The sequence below is a fragment of the Pongo abelii genome, chromosome 2 (assembly GCF_028885655.2).
Source record: "Pongo abelii isolate AG06213 chromosome 2, NHGRI_mPonAbe1-v2.0_pri, whole genome shotgun sequence".
Taxonomy (NCBI): domain Eukaryota; kingdom Metazoa; phylum Chordata; class Mammalia; order Primates; family Hominidae; genus Pongo; species Pongo abelii.
In genome coordinates this window covers 14,280,146-14,293,644 of record NC_085928.1, presented here as the reverse complement: position 1 = coordinate 14,293,644, position 13,499 = coordinate 14,280,146, and the positions used below count along the sequence as shown (strand labels likewise).

Here is a 13,499-nt window from a genome sequence, read left to right as displayed (position 1 = left end):
AAAGACTAGAAGAGGACTGGTGATTAAAAACTGAAAAATAGTAGGAAATAAAATCAATGGTGCTGAGGGATTAGTTGAAGAAGAATCAATCTTCTTCTGCCCCATCTCCAAGTATAAGCTCACTCAGATAATAAATGGACGTGGTTGCACACACAAAAAGAAGGAAAACATTAACACCCCAAACAAATCAGACCACAGAAAATGTCTATAAAACTTACCTCATGGGTATGTTATGAGGGTGAAGAGTGAAGGGTGAGCCAGGGGCATGGCATGACCAAGCTTCAGAGCCTGCGTCTGTGTCAGCAACTGGCACTCAGCCCCATAAGCAGGCAGGCACTTAATTAAGGCTTTGAATAATCCCATTGCCAACAGTCAAAAGCCTTAACTGAACCCACAGAACCCATCAGGAAGAGATCATACCAACTAAAAACAGCAATTAGTGAGAGGCTTAAACTGCTGGATGCTCCCCACCCCCATGTCCAACTTGTAAACCAATGAGGACAAAAGTGCTTCTGTGGAAATAAAACCAGAATGCAGAGAATTGTTCCTCTGAATGGCTCAGCAAACACCATGTGGGTCTCCAGGGACAGATGCTCAAAGTCTCTTTCTCTGTGATCAGCCACTCTCCCTTCCTATATGCTTTCTTTTCCTATGACCCGAGACATAGGAATCCCTGCACCTCGACATCTGCAAGGCTGAGGACTTGTTTCTGTCACTGAAAACACAAGGCAAGTTATAGCTCTGTAGCTGAAGGTTACAATTCAAGCCCTTCTGGACCGCTTAATCAAAAAGATCTATTTCCTTTTATCTAGACCAACCTTATCAATACATGCAACTTTTTGATTCCCTTTTAATGATATAAGCATCTAAAACCCTCTGGAGCAGCCAAACAAAGACACAGATTTTTCTTTCTTTCTTTCTTTTTTTTTTTTTTTTTTCCTGAGACAGGTTCTCACTCTGTTGCCCAGGCTAGAGTGCAGTGGCACAATCAGCTCATTGCAGCCTTGAACTCCTGGGCTCTGGTGATTCTCCTACCTTAACCTCCCAAGTAGCTGGGACTATAGGCATATGCCACTATGCCCAGCTAAGTTTTTGTACTTTTGTAGAAATGGGGTTTTTCCACGTTGCCCAGGCTGGTCTTGAACTTCTGGTCTCAAAAGATCTGCCTGCCTTGGCTTCCCAAAGTGCTAGGATCATAGGCATGAGCCACTGTGCCTGGTCAAAGACATAGAATTTTAAGTGTGATGGGCAACCTCTCACGTTGATACTTTCCTTGTTCCCCCAAATGCATTGTTTTCATAGCAAAACAGATGTCCTTCTGGTTTAACTCCCAGCCCTTCTGGGATAGTTGTGGGGCTCCAGGCTTTCCAGAACCTCTACACAAAACTTTGGGGTTCTGGCTGTACTCTCTCTCACCATGGGTCTCCACAGATACTGTGTCTTCAGCTGGAGGAGCAAGCCCAGGAGATCACTCTTCTGTGGCAGCTCTCCAGTTTCTGCTACCAAATAGAGATGCACTCTCAGACATATCAAGTATTAATGAGAGGCATGTGGCATTGCAGAGGTTTAACAAATTAATGTTGTGGTTTGGCGTGGTTTTGATTTGCTAGGCTCTCCTGCCTGCCAGTGTAAGCAGCATTCCTCTCCTTTGGAGGAAGTGCCTCCTCCCTTTCCACCCATTATGTGTGAGACCCGGTGGGGATGCCAATTGGTAAAATGCCTCCTGGCCAAAGCACTTGGTCTCAAACAATGGGCATATGTTCCAAGCCAGCCAATGAGAGATCTTCCCTGCAACTTTATCTTTGAATATTGAGAGACCAAAGCTGTCTCTTTTCACAGAGACCCAAAACTGGGAAGATGTAAGACTTTGGCTATCTGCAGTCATTCTCTCCCAAGCCCCATTATCCATTTTCTTGCCTCCTCCCAAAAGGAGGAAGCCATCTGGAGAATAAGAGCTGATACATACAGTGAAGAGAAGAAATGGAGACAGAGTTGACAGAGTTGTGGTAGACTCTGGACTCGCTCAGGTATACGAGACAATACATATCTTTTGCTTAACCTAGCTGGAGTTTCTGTCACCTGCAAAAAAAGAGTCCCACCTACTTACTTCAGGAAGGTATATGGCCTTTGGAGTCAGACACATCTATGTGTGGATGTGGGCTGCATCAATCATCAGCTGCCTGACATTGAGCAAGTTACTTATTTGGCTCTGAGTTTACGTAACTGCAAAGTGCAGATGATATCAGAATCTACTTCCATGGAGAAGTATGTATGTATGTATGTATTTATGAGACAGAGTCTTGCTCTTGTTGCCCAGGCTGGAGTGCAATGGTGTGATCTTGGCTCACCGCAACCTCCGCCTCCAGGGTTCAAGTGACTCTCCTGCCTCAGCCTCCTGAGTAGTTTGGATTATAGGCATGCACCACCATGCCCAGCTAATTTTGTATTTTTAGTTGAGCCAGGATTTCTCCATGTTGGTCAGGCTGGTCTTGAACTCCTGACCTCAGGTGATCCATCCGCCTCGGCCTCCCAAAGTGCTAGGATTGCAGGCATGAGCCACCACGCCTGGCTGAGAAGTTTATAATTAAATGAGATAGCACATGTACAATACCACATTATAGATTCTAAAGGTTAGACTCTTCCTCTCTTCTTTTCTTCAAAGTCAACATTTTTTTTTTTTTTTATAATGAGGTACCCTAAACTCCATTTTACTCCCAGCTCTGTTAATGGCATGAAACTACTTCTGCCCTAAGAAATATCAGAACATATAAACTTCTTGGCTTGGTATGCCTCATCTTACACAACTTTCATTCTTATAGACAACTTCAAGGCATCACACTCTTAACTAAGTAAAAATCTAACCCTTTAACTGAGAACATTCTGCTCTGGTTGAATTGGCTTATTATTTTTATTTAAAGACCAAAACCCAATTTGAAAAGTGATCCTTGTTTTTATGTATTATTAAAAAACACATTTTAAAACAAATATCCAGTCTGCAGTTTTACTGTGCCATTTTATTCCACTCCCAAAATACCATTTGAGCCTTGGAGACAGAGACCATCCCCTGGATTTCTGCCTCACTGACTAATGCAGCCCTGGAATTTCAAGAGGGATGGGTGAGTGTCAGGAAATAAATCTGGATAATAAATGTGGAGTTTTTAGCCAGTCATGATTGGACCTGGAGAGAGGGAGAGACATACTTCACTGGCAGTAGGGATGGAGTAGAGGGCTGCTCCCCAAACAACACAGAGACTATAACCCCTCCATCAGCAGAGCCTGCTGCCCAAGACTCAGACACTGGCCACAGATTGTTCTGTCTTATTCTCTGACAATTTCTGTTTAAAAGCAGGGATGGGCAAAAATGACCTGAGGGTCTCAACACCCTGAGAACATCATGACTTGGCTTCCTTGGCTTTGTTTCAGAATTTCTGATCTCTGCAGCCTGTCTGTGTGACCCAACACCTGCTCCATGTTGGGTCAGAATCCACCACACAAAGCATGCATTCTGCTCACTCTCCCAGGTGGCAGCTCTGAGGGACGGAGTAGAGCAGGTGGGGCTATGAAAGCAGGATCTTTTATGCCACCTGTATCCATGTGGCCAGGAGAGCATCTCTCTGACTCTGTTGGAAAATACCTGGCACACGTGGCAGACAGCAGCCTCATGAAAATGTCTCTTTATGCTTGAATGTCTGCCCCATGTCCCAAGCTGCCCAAAGGCATCATGATTTGCATAGAGAATCATGTCAGAGAAGGAATCAAAAGTTGTTTCTCATGCAATGTCAGTGTCTGACTGGCCATTAGGCTAAAAAAACCCAGATCTTTATTAAAATATTTTTATTCTCAGCCAGACGCAGTGGCTCACGCCTGTAATCCCAGCATTTTGGGAGGCCGAGGCAGGTGGATTGCCTGAGGTCAGGAATTTGAGACTAGCCTGGCCAACATGGTGAAACCTCGTCTCTACTAAAAATACAAAAAATCAGCTGGGCATGGTGGCGGGCACCTGTAATCCCAGCTACTCGGGAGGCTGAGGCAGGAGAATCACTTGAACCTGGGAGGTGGAGGTTGCAGTGAGCCGAGATCATGCCATTGCACCCCAGCATGGGCAACAAGAGTGAAACTCTGCCTCAAAAAATATACATATTTTTATTCTCACCAAAACACCCATACATGGTTAAAATGTGAATTGGTACTATAAGTCATAAGAAAGCAGGCCGCCCTCCCACTCCCATTTCCACTTCCTTGAGGGCAATCACCTTCAACGCTTTTAGTCATTTTTTCTGATATTTCTTCCATTATTCCTAAACAATAGTCTTACATAAATATTATTCTTTTTTTTTTCTTTTTTTGAGATGGGGTCTCACTTTGTCACCTAGGCTGGAGTGCAGTGGCAGATCTTGGCTCACTGCAACCTCTACCTCCCATGCTCAAGCGATCCTCCCACCAGAGCCTCCCAAGTAGCTGGCACCACAGGCACATGCCACCATGCCTGGCTAATTTTTCATATTTTTGGTAAAGATGGGGTTTCACCATGTTGCCCAGGCTGGTCTCGATCTCCTGGGCTCAAGCGATCCACCCACCTTGACTTCCCAAAGTTGCTGGGATTACAGGTGTGAGCCACTGCACCTGGCCTACATTATTCTTTTTAATTTTATGCATTATCTCTGCTATGGTTTGAGTATTTTTGTCCCCTCTAAAGTTCATGTTGAAACTTAATCATCAATGCTACAGCATTAGAAGGTGTGGCTCAGGTGTGGCTCATGAGGGCAAAGCCTTCATGAAGCGGTTAAGTGCCCTTAGAAAAGGGCTTGACAGAGGTAGTTTGCCCCTTTTTGCCCTTCTGCCTTCCACCTGAGATGACATAGCATTCATCTCCTTTGGAGGATGCAGCAACAAGGTGCTCTCTTGGAAACAGAAAGACTGGCCCTCACCAAGTGGTGCATTGATCTTAGACTTCTCAGCCGCTAGAGCTGTGAGAAATGAGTTCCCATTGTTTATAAATTACTCGGCCTGTGGTATTTTGTTATAGCAGCACAAACTTTAAATGGACTAAGACAATCTCTTAAGTACTCTGTATGGAATGTGAACTTCTAGCTCTCAAATCTGCCCCCACATAAATCCATCCCTTACCCCTGCAAAATGATATTACACATTGACATGACAAAAACTGTGGTCTTCACTACATTCTAACTTTGCTCACTGCCATGCCACATAGCATATTACAAGAAGTATCTTGAACTTTTTATTTTTCCTGGAGTTAATAACTGCTTTACTTTGATTTCCTTCATTTTTTAAGGCCTGCAACTTCTTCAGAGAACCATAAATTCTTCTCAGTAATGGTCAAATGCATCAGATAATTCATCAGTTGCTGTTATTCTTTTCTTCTTTAGAGATATCCCACCTGGAACATTTTGTCATCCTCCTCTAATCTAAACTGGATGTTTTCTGGGCTTGATGCATAGTGGTCCTGGGATATTCCTTCACCAACCTCTTGGAAATTTCTCGTTCTATGCCACCGTTTTGATAGAATACCATTCCAGTAGTTTCCTAGGAATGAATGCATGGAAAGTTAAAATTTTTAGATCTGGCATTTCCAAAAGTATCCACAATCTACCTTCATACTCAACTGACATTTTGTCTGGAGATGGAATTTTAAGTGGAAACCTTTTTTTTTTCTTCAGAACTTTGAAGATACTGCTTCGTGGCATTTGAAGGCAATTCTAGCATCCAGTGTCGCTGTTTGAGAGGCATAATGCCACACGGACTCCCTGATCCATCATCTGTGACCTATTATGTGTGTGGGGTTGTGTGTGTGTTTTCCTTTCAAACTTTTAGAATCTTCTTTTCATTCTGATATTCTAGAATTTCACGATGACCTGACTTGGTGTGGGTCTTTGTTCGCTGTCCGTCAGACCGTTGGTAGATACTTTCATTACTGGTAATGCATGTCTTTCAGTTTTGAGGAATGTTTGTGTTTTAAGAATTCTCTCTCTACTGTTTTCCTCGATGTTCTCTTCATGGAACTCCCATGAACTGGACATGAGCCCTATTAGACTGGCCTACATTTCTTTTCACACTTTTTCTCAGTCTTTTTATTCTCTCTGGGAGATTTCTTTGACTTTATTTTCCAACTAGTATATTGAATTTATTATTTTGGCTATCATTAACTTCAAAAAACCCTTTTTCAGTTTTTCAAAATTGTTTTGAATTGTCTTCTCTTCTTGCTTAATGGACATAACATCTTATCTCTGAGGTGAGAGAAACTTCTTTGAAGTTCTGTTTCCTGCAGTCTTCCGTTTCTTCTTGGTTCCTTGTTCGGTTCTTTATGTCTGTTCCGTGACAGAGGATTCCCTTGGACATCTGATGATCCTTTACTGAATTTTCCTGTATGTAAGTGAGGAAATACAAAGATCCAGGTGCACAGATGGGACCTGTCAATGTGTCAGACCTCATGGTAGAGGGATTGAAATTAAAACATCAACATCAATATCTGCAGATCTTCTCCCCTGAGATGATCAGTTTCCATAAAAAGGCATCTTCCTAGTTGCCGCTTTGGTGGTGTGGGGTGGAGGGTGGGTATAGCAATTAAGTCTGTCTACCAGCATTTAGTACACTGAATGCGGGAAGACCATGGCAGGGTGGGAAGGTAAGTTGGTTATTTTCCACATGCTGACTTTCACTCAGCCCCTCTCCCTTTTGAGTACAACGCTTCGCCCTGCCTGCAGCTGTACCTCACATCCAGGACGTGAGAGCTGGTCAGCTTTGGCCTCTCCACGGAGGAGCTTTTGGTCTCCTTGGGTGTACGGGAGGAGAGGGGCCTGGGGCATGGACTACACGGGGGAACTGGGGCCTCACTGCTCCTTATCAGACCTTTCATCTTCTCGTTTTCAGCTTCACTTCGCAACCCAGGCTCTGGAAGTATGTCATCTTCCAATTTGTTCATCATTGCCTACTCCCCTAACCACAGGCATTGCACATCAGAAGACTGAAACCCAACTCAGCCAACCATCTATTCACGTGCCGTCATCCACCAGTTTGTTGACATCTCTCATTTGCTGTTGTCTCTCCTCATTCTTTCTGTCCTCATAGGTTTATCAGTTTTCATTTTCTTTCTTTAAAAACTCATTTTAAGCACATCGTTATTTTAAAAAAAAGCAATAGAAAATAACAAGTATGGGCAAGGACAGGGAGAAATTGGAACCGTCGCACACTGCTGGTGGAAATGTAAAATGACAGAATTCTTCAAAAAATTAAAGTTCAATTATCATATGATCCAGCAATTCCACTTCTGAGTATATACTTAAAATAATTGAAAGCAGGGACTTGAACAGAAATTTGTACATCCAGGCTGGGTTTGGTGGCTCACACCTGTAATCCCAGCACTTTGGGAGGCTGAGGCAGGTGGATCACCTGAGGTTAGGAGTTCGAGACCAGCCTGGCCAACGTGGTGAAACCCCGTCTCTACTAAAATTCAAAAATTAGCTGGGGGTGGTGGCGCATGCCTGTAATCCCAGCTACTTGGGAGGCAGAGGCAGGAGAATTGTTTGAATCCAGAGGTTGCAGTGAGCTGACATTGCGCCATTGCACTCTAGCCTGGGTAACAGAGTGAGATTCCACCTCAAAAAAAAAAAAAAAAGAAAGGAAAGAAAAAAAAAAGAAAAAAGGAATTTGTACACCCACAATCATGACAGCATTATTCACAACATCCAGATAGTGGAAGCAACCCAAATGTGCATCAACAGATAAATGGACAAGCAAAATATGATATATGTGTACAATGGGATATTACTCAGCCTTAAAAAGGAAGGTTCTGTGGTTTGGCATTACATAGGGAAAAATTTAAAAAGGAAGGAAATGCTGACATATGCTACACTGGTGAACCTTGAAGACATTATGCTAAGTAAAGTAAGACGGTCACAAATACTATATAATTCCACTTATGCGAGGTACCTAGAGTAGTCAAATTCATAGAGACAGAAAGTAGAATGGTGGTTGCCAGGGGCTAGAAGGAAAGGAAGTAAGAAGTTATTGTTTAATGGGTAGGAACTTTCAGTTTTACAAGGTGAAAAGGTTCCAGAGATAAATGGTAGTGATGGTTGTGCAACAATGTGAATGTACTTAGTGCCGCTGAACTGTCCACTTGAAAATGGTTAAAGTGGTAAATTTCATTTTATGTATATTTTACCACAATAAAAAAGTCAATGAGCCAATATATAAAAATCTATTTCTGAACTCTCTGTTCTGTTTCAATTAGCTATATGTTTATCCCTTTGCCAAATGTTACACTACCTTATAATAAATAAATCCGACCAAAGCCACCTCTCTGTTTTGAAAATTTCCAATGAGTTCTCATTGTGCTATGAATAAGACCTGGCCTGCCTATTTCTCTCCACCCTCATTTCCCCTTCTCTGCCCCGTGACCACACAGGCCTTCGCTCCAGGCCACCCAGAAGTGGCTCGCAGCCTCGAGGCCCACAGCACATGCAGTCAGGGCTGTGTAAGAGGTGTGTGCTGAGGACCATGGGAGCACGGAGGAGGGTGAGGGCTCCGTAGAGGTGTTGCTGTGAGTTGAGCAGGAAGGTAGGACCACATCTTAATACAGCATTTGCCCCAGGGGAGCAGCAGTAGGGGTGACTTACAGGGCTGGGGCTGGCGCCCAAGGGTTTGTAGGGGAAGGGTGAACCCAGTTTGCACTAGATGCGAGATGGCTCCCAACAGCCCTGCCCACCTTAGGAGGGGTCCTCGGAGACCCCAGGTTGTGAGCCGAGGCAGATTCCAGGTCGTGCCAGCACATAAACAGCTCTTGCTAAACCAGAGTATCTCTCCTCAGCCACTTCTGCCTGATCTATTGGCTCTTGCCAACTTAGTTCCACAGGGCACAGCCCTCTCACAAGCTATTGCTCAGGAATTTTAGGGCAGTGGCCCAGGGGTTGCAGAAAAGAAAAGAAACACATACCAGCAACCCTCCAATCAGGACCCATTGTGAGCAAACCCTGCCTGTGGTTGTTCTCTGGGTATTTGTTGGTGGCCTGTTTGGGGGCTGGGGAGCCCCAAAGGGGTCAGAGTCCTGGTTCAAAACACACATTTAAAGCAGAATTAGACTTCCCAGTCCATGCCACTGAAATCTCTTTTCTAAAGAAGCATCTGGAAAAATGGAGGGAAAAGCTGCCCAGTTATGTAGTAAAAAACAAAACTCAAACTTTCCTTTCCCCCTCCCGCCAGTGTCCCTTTCAAGTCTGTGATCCTCAGGGAGGAAGAACTGGCGGGGCTGGGGCCCGGCTGAGCCACCGTTAGACAAAAGCAGTGGGTTGAGAAGCCTGCAGGTAGGGCTTGGTCTCAGTACAGACAACTGCTCGACCACCCAGCTCAGAGAATTTCAGGCGCAGCGCAACCCATTCTTCATCTGTTAAAAACAAATGCATGAGGCTGGGTGTGGTGGCTCATGCCTGTAATTCCAGCACTTTGGGAGGTCGAGGTTGGCAGATCACCTGAGGTCAGGAGTTCGAGACCAGCCTGGCCAAAATGACAAAACCCCGCCTCTACTAAAAATACCAAAATTAGCCAAGCATGGTGGCTTACGCCTGTAATCCCAGATACTCAGGTGGCTGAGGCAGGAGAATCACTTGAACCTGGGAGGTGGAGGTTGCAGTGAGCCAAGATTGTGCCACTGCACTCCAGCCTGGGCGACAGGGTGAGACTCTGTCTCAAAACAAAAACAAAAACAAAAACAAATGCATGGCTGGTGCCAGGGCTGCCCTAAGGCCTTTGCTGCACTAAGCATGTTAGCCATAGTGACCTCCAGGTCTGAGGAGTGAGGAAGAAGTAAGGTTGGGTGGGTGTCAGTCCCACGGGGGTGTCAGGAAGTGACAGGGAGAAGTACCTGCTAAGGATGAATGATGCCTGCGGGTGTCTTCAGGGGAGTGGGCTGCTGAGAGAGGCCTGGTGGCTCTTGAGAAGATGACTTTATTTTGTGTTGTTAAAAGGGCCAGCTTCAGGTTAGGAATTGGAAGGGTCTGTAAACTTGTTACACTCTAGAGAGTCCTCTTCAGCCTAAGGGAGCCTGGACTCCCACCATCACCACTTGGCTTCTGAAGGAGCCCCTAGGCTCTGGGAATGCTGACCGAACTCCTGGCCTCTCAGCAGCAGTTTCTCACAGTGACCACTTGGCCGACACTGCTGTCCAGCACGGCTGTTGCCCTAGAAGCTGAGGGGAACCAGGACAACCTGCAGCCCAAAAGAAGCAGGCATGCCTGGAGAGCCCTTCGCCCGCAGCTGCAGGACGCAAGCATGAGAGCAGCGCTTATTCCAAAGCCGTTTTCTGTCTTAAGAGCTTTACAACTGGGTCCAGGGTCAGGTTCCCATTTCCAAGCTCGGTGTTTTTCCCTTCCTTTTGCTGGACAGGGGGAAATGAAAAAAGCAATATTTCCCTGGCCCTCAGCTGCTTCTTCTGCCCCTGGGAAGGACTGCCACCAAATGCAGGTGAGGACAGAGTCAGAATTCTCAGCACTGACTGCTCAGCTATGTCACCTGAAGGGAAGACCCACTCAATAAGGACAGCCCTGACCTGAATGACCCACCCAGCCCCTCTCTAAGGCAAAGACCCCTAACACCATGCAGGGCTCAGGCCACTGCTCCTCCTGGCCCCTGGCCACAGTGGGCCTAGTTCTCTAAATACACCTAGAGATTAGATACTGGGGACCCAGATTCACCTCTAAGTAGGTAGTATTTGTTTGTAAGGCTGAACAATAATATTCTAAAGCCAGGGCTAAATGCTGATACAATCAATTTTCACTTACCTCCTTGTCGCAAAAGGAGATAATCATAGTTCTATTTCTATTTGTCTATGGGATGTGTCACACATCAGATTTTTCCTCCTAATTGTGTCCTTTCGAAACATCTTCACCATACAATGTCTGGTGAACAGGATAGGGGCCTTAGAAATGTGCACTGCTGGCAGAGCCAAGCGAGGAGCAGTTCCAAAAGGCCACACAAGTGCACTCTTCCCCTCTCTGCCTACTCCTCCAGGACCACTTGCTCTGCCTCTAAAGAGCCTCCCCAGTTACTCTGGCTGCCTCTGATCTTTCCCTGCTTCCACCTTGCAGCACCTACACTATTATCCACAGTGATCACATTTTAAAAACGAGTGCATATTGATCTGCTCACAGTTCAGACTACTTAAAATCAGACCTGTCCCAGAAAATCTGAGACAATTAATCACTATGACATCACCTTCCACATTTCTCTCTGCCCTACACCAAGCACAGGACCATATTTTCCATTTAAAAAATCAGGATATATTATCTGACGAGAGATTTACGAGCAGCCTCCAGGTGCAAGAAGGAGTTGGTGCTATAAAAGTTTCAACATCAAAATACTGGAACTCCAAGCATATTTGGATGACTTTACTGGAAAAATGAGAATATTTTAAACCAGAATGGCTCATGACAATCTGAGGTGACAGCCCTTATGCCAGTAACACAGGTTATGTTTTTATTCATTCCAGGTATATTTGGCACAACTTACTGCAAGACTGTGACTTACTCATGAGAGGGAAACAGGCATTATACCTATTCTGAACTTGTCTCCACACTCTGAATGGCCACTTCCTTTTGGCAGCACTGAGTGGCTAGCTGACTGATGTCTCTCCTCTCCAATCTTTATATCTCGGCCTGGGTGTCACTTCAGAGACACCTTTGTTGATTTCCCAAACTAAGTCCTGCTGTTATGCTCTCATTGCACCCCGGGTTTTCCTTCAGTGGGCCTCATCACGGCTTATAATTCATCTGTGTGCACAGTCACTCCTGCCTGTCTCATCACACTAGACTGTAACTGTCTGTGGAAAGAGCTACAAAGCTTTGGCTCACCAATGAATTACCAATTCCCAGCACAAGGACTGGCACAGTAGGTGATCAATGAGTATTTTTAAATTAATGTCATGGTCTCTCTGGTAGGTCTCAGGACTTCCTATTTTGTTTTTGTTGAACATTTTTATTCCGTTGAATTTATTATTATTTATTATGAATTTATTACTTGAATGGACTGCAAGGCTGCTCACGAGTACTAAAGTTGGCATTAATCCTGGGAGTATACATATTGGCTGATACAATCAATGTTCTAAAAGAACAAAGTCAGGCCGGGTGCGGTGGCTCATGCTTGTAATCCCAGCACTTTTGGAGGCCGAAGCAGGTGGATCACCTGAGGTCAGGAGTTCGAGACGAGGCTGATCAACATGGTGAAACCCTGTCTCTACTAAAAACACACACACACACACACACACACACACAAAATTAGCTGGGCGTGGTGGCGGGCACCTGTAATCCCAGATACTTGGGAGGCTGATGCAGGAGAATCGCTTGAACCTCAGAGGCAGAGGTTGCAGTGAGCTGAGATCATGCCATCATATTCCAGCCTGGGCAATAAGAGTAAAACACTTTCTCAAAATAATTATAAAACAAAGGTCCGAATCAAGATATATTAGGAGAGAATAAGTCTTGTGAAGGTTCTAAATCATCAGCTAGAAAAAATTAGGGTGGAAGGGCAGCTCACATTGAAAGGAGCTGAGCATGAGTCTTTTAAACATTATTTAACCTTAAGCCGTATTAACAGAGCATGGTGCCCACACAGGGAGTGGGCAGTCCCATTCCACATGGGCATCACTGACAGACTGCGTCCAGGTACAAGTGCCACATGTTAATAGGATATTGAGGAAGGGGCTCATGGTGTGTGAGGGGGTGATGCCCAGTGCCCGGCTGGCACCTGGTAGGTGCTCAACAGATATTTATTGAAGGAACATAAAGTATAGTTGATGGAAGTTGGTCTATTTAGCCTGGAGTAAAATACACCAAAAGGAGGGCATATCTGTCTTCAAATATATGATGAGCTGTTGTATAAAAGTCTACATGCTATGTAGTGCCAGAGGACAGACCAAGGATAAATGGGTCATAATTCTCCAGAGGCAGATTTAGGTTCACATAAGTAAGACCAACAATGCCTCAACAACCAAATGGACCAATTGTGACATGGTAGATCCCCGTCTCCAGAATGTTCATAAGAAGGCTGGAGAGCCATCTGGCTGGGATGTTGTCAAAAGAAGCCTTCCTACCCTCTAAGATGCCTTACAACCCCAATCCTAGTTTTCCAAGAATTTCACAGAACTGAATGTATAAAGGTGAGAGAGACTATGAAAGAAATATTCCATTTCATACTGTAAATAACCTTTGTGCTACAAATACAAGGCTTGGAATGATCTACTCCTTGAAGGTTTTAATGAACTCATCTATAAAACTATGTAGATCCAGAACTTTCTCAGGACATATTTCTTCAACTGTTTCAGTTTCTTCCACTGAACTTTTCAGGTTTTCAACTTTTTTTAAGTTAATTTTCTTAGAAAAGCATCTACTTCTTTCAAGATCTTCAAATCAGAGTTTTACCTGAAAATCTCATTTTTATCAACTACAGATCAGTGGTTAGAGTCCCATTTCCAAATGTTAGGTATATTTTCT

At 44.5% G+C, this 13,499-nt stretch overlaps 1 protein-coding gene and 2 long non-coding RNA genes across 12 annotated transcripts in view; 1 reads left to right on the top strand and 2 right to left on the bottom strand.

Moving 5' to 3' along the window:
* The window catches only part of MYLK (myosin light chain kinase), a 280,320-nt gene that overhangs the window by 148,684 nt on the left and 118,137 nt on the right, over positions 1–13,499 (bottom strand). The gene's annotated exons all lie outside the window — the stretch shown is intronic.
* Positions 5,227–6,893, bottom strand: LOC129058460 (uncharacterized). Its single transcript, XR_008523556.2, has 2 exons — positions 5,629–6,893; positions 5,227–5,544 (listed from the first exon to the last, which is right to left on the bottom strand). It is a non-coding gene; the product is annotated as an uncharacterized LOC129058460 (long non-coding RNA).
* Positions 5,825–7,679, top strand: LOC129058461 (uncharacterized). Its single transcript, XR_008523562.2, has 3 exons — positions 5,825–5,935; positions 6,186–6,250; positions 6,889–7,679. It is a non-coding gene; the product is annotated as an uncharacterized LOC129058461 (long non-coding RNA).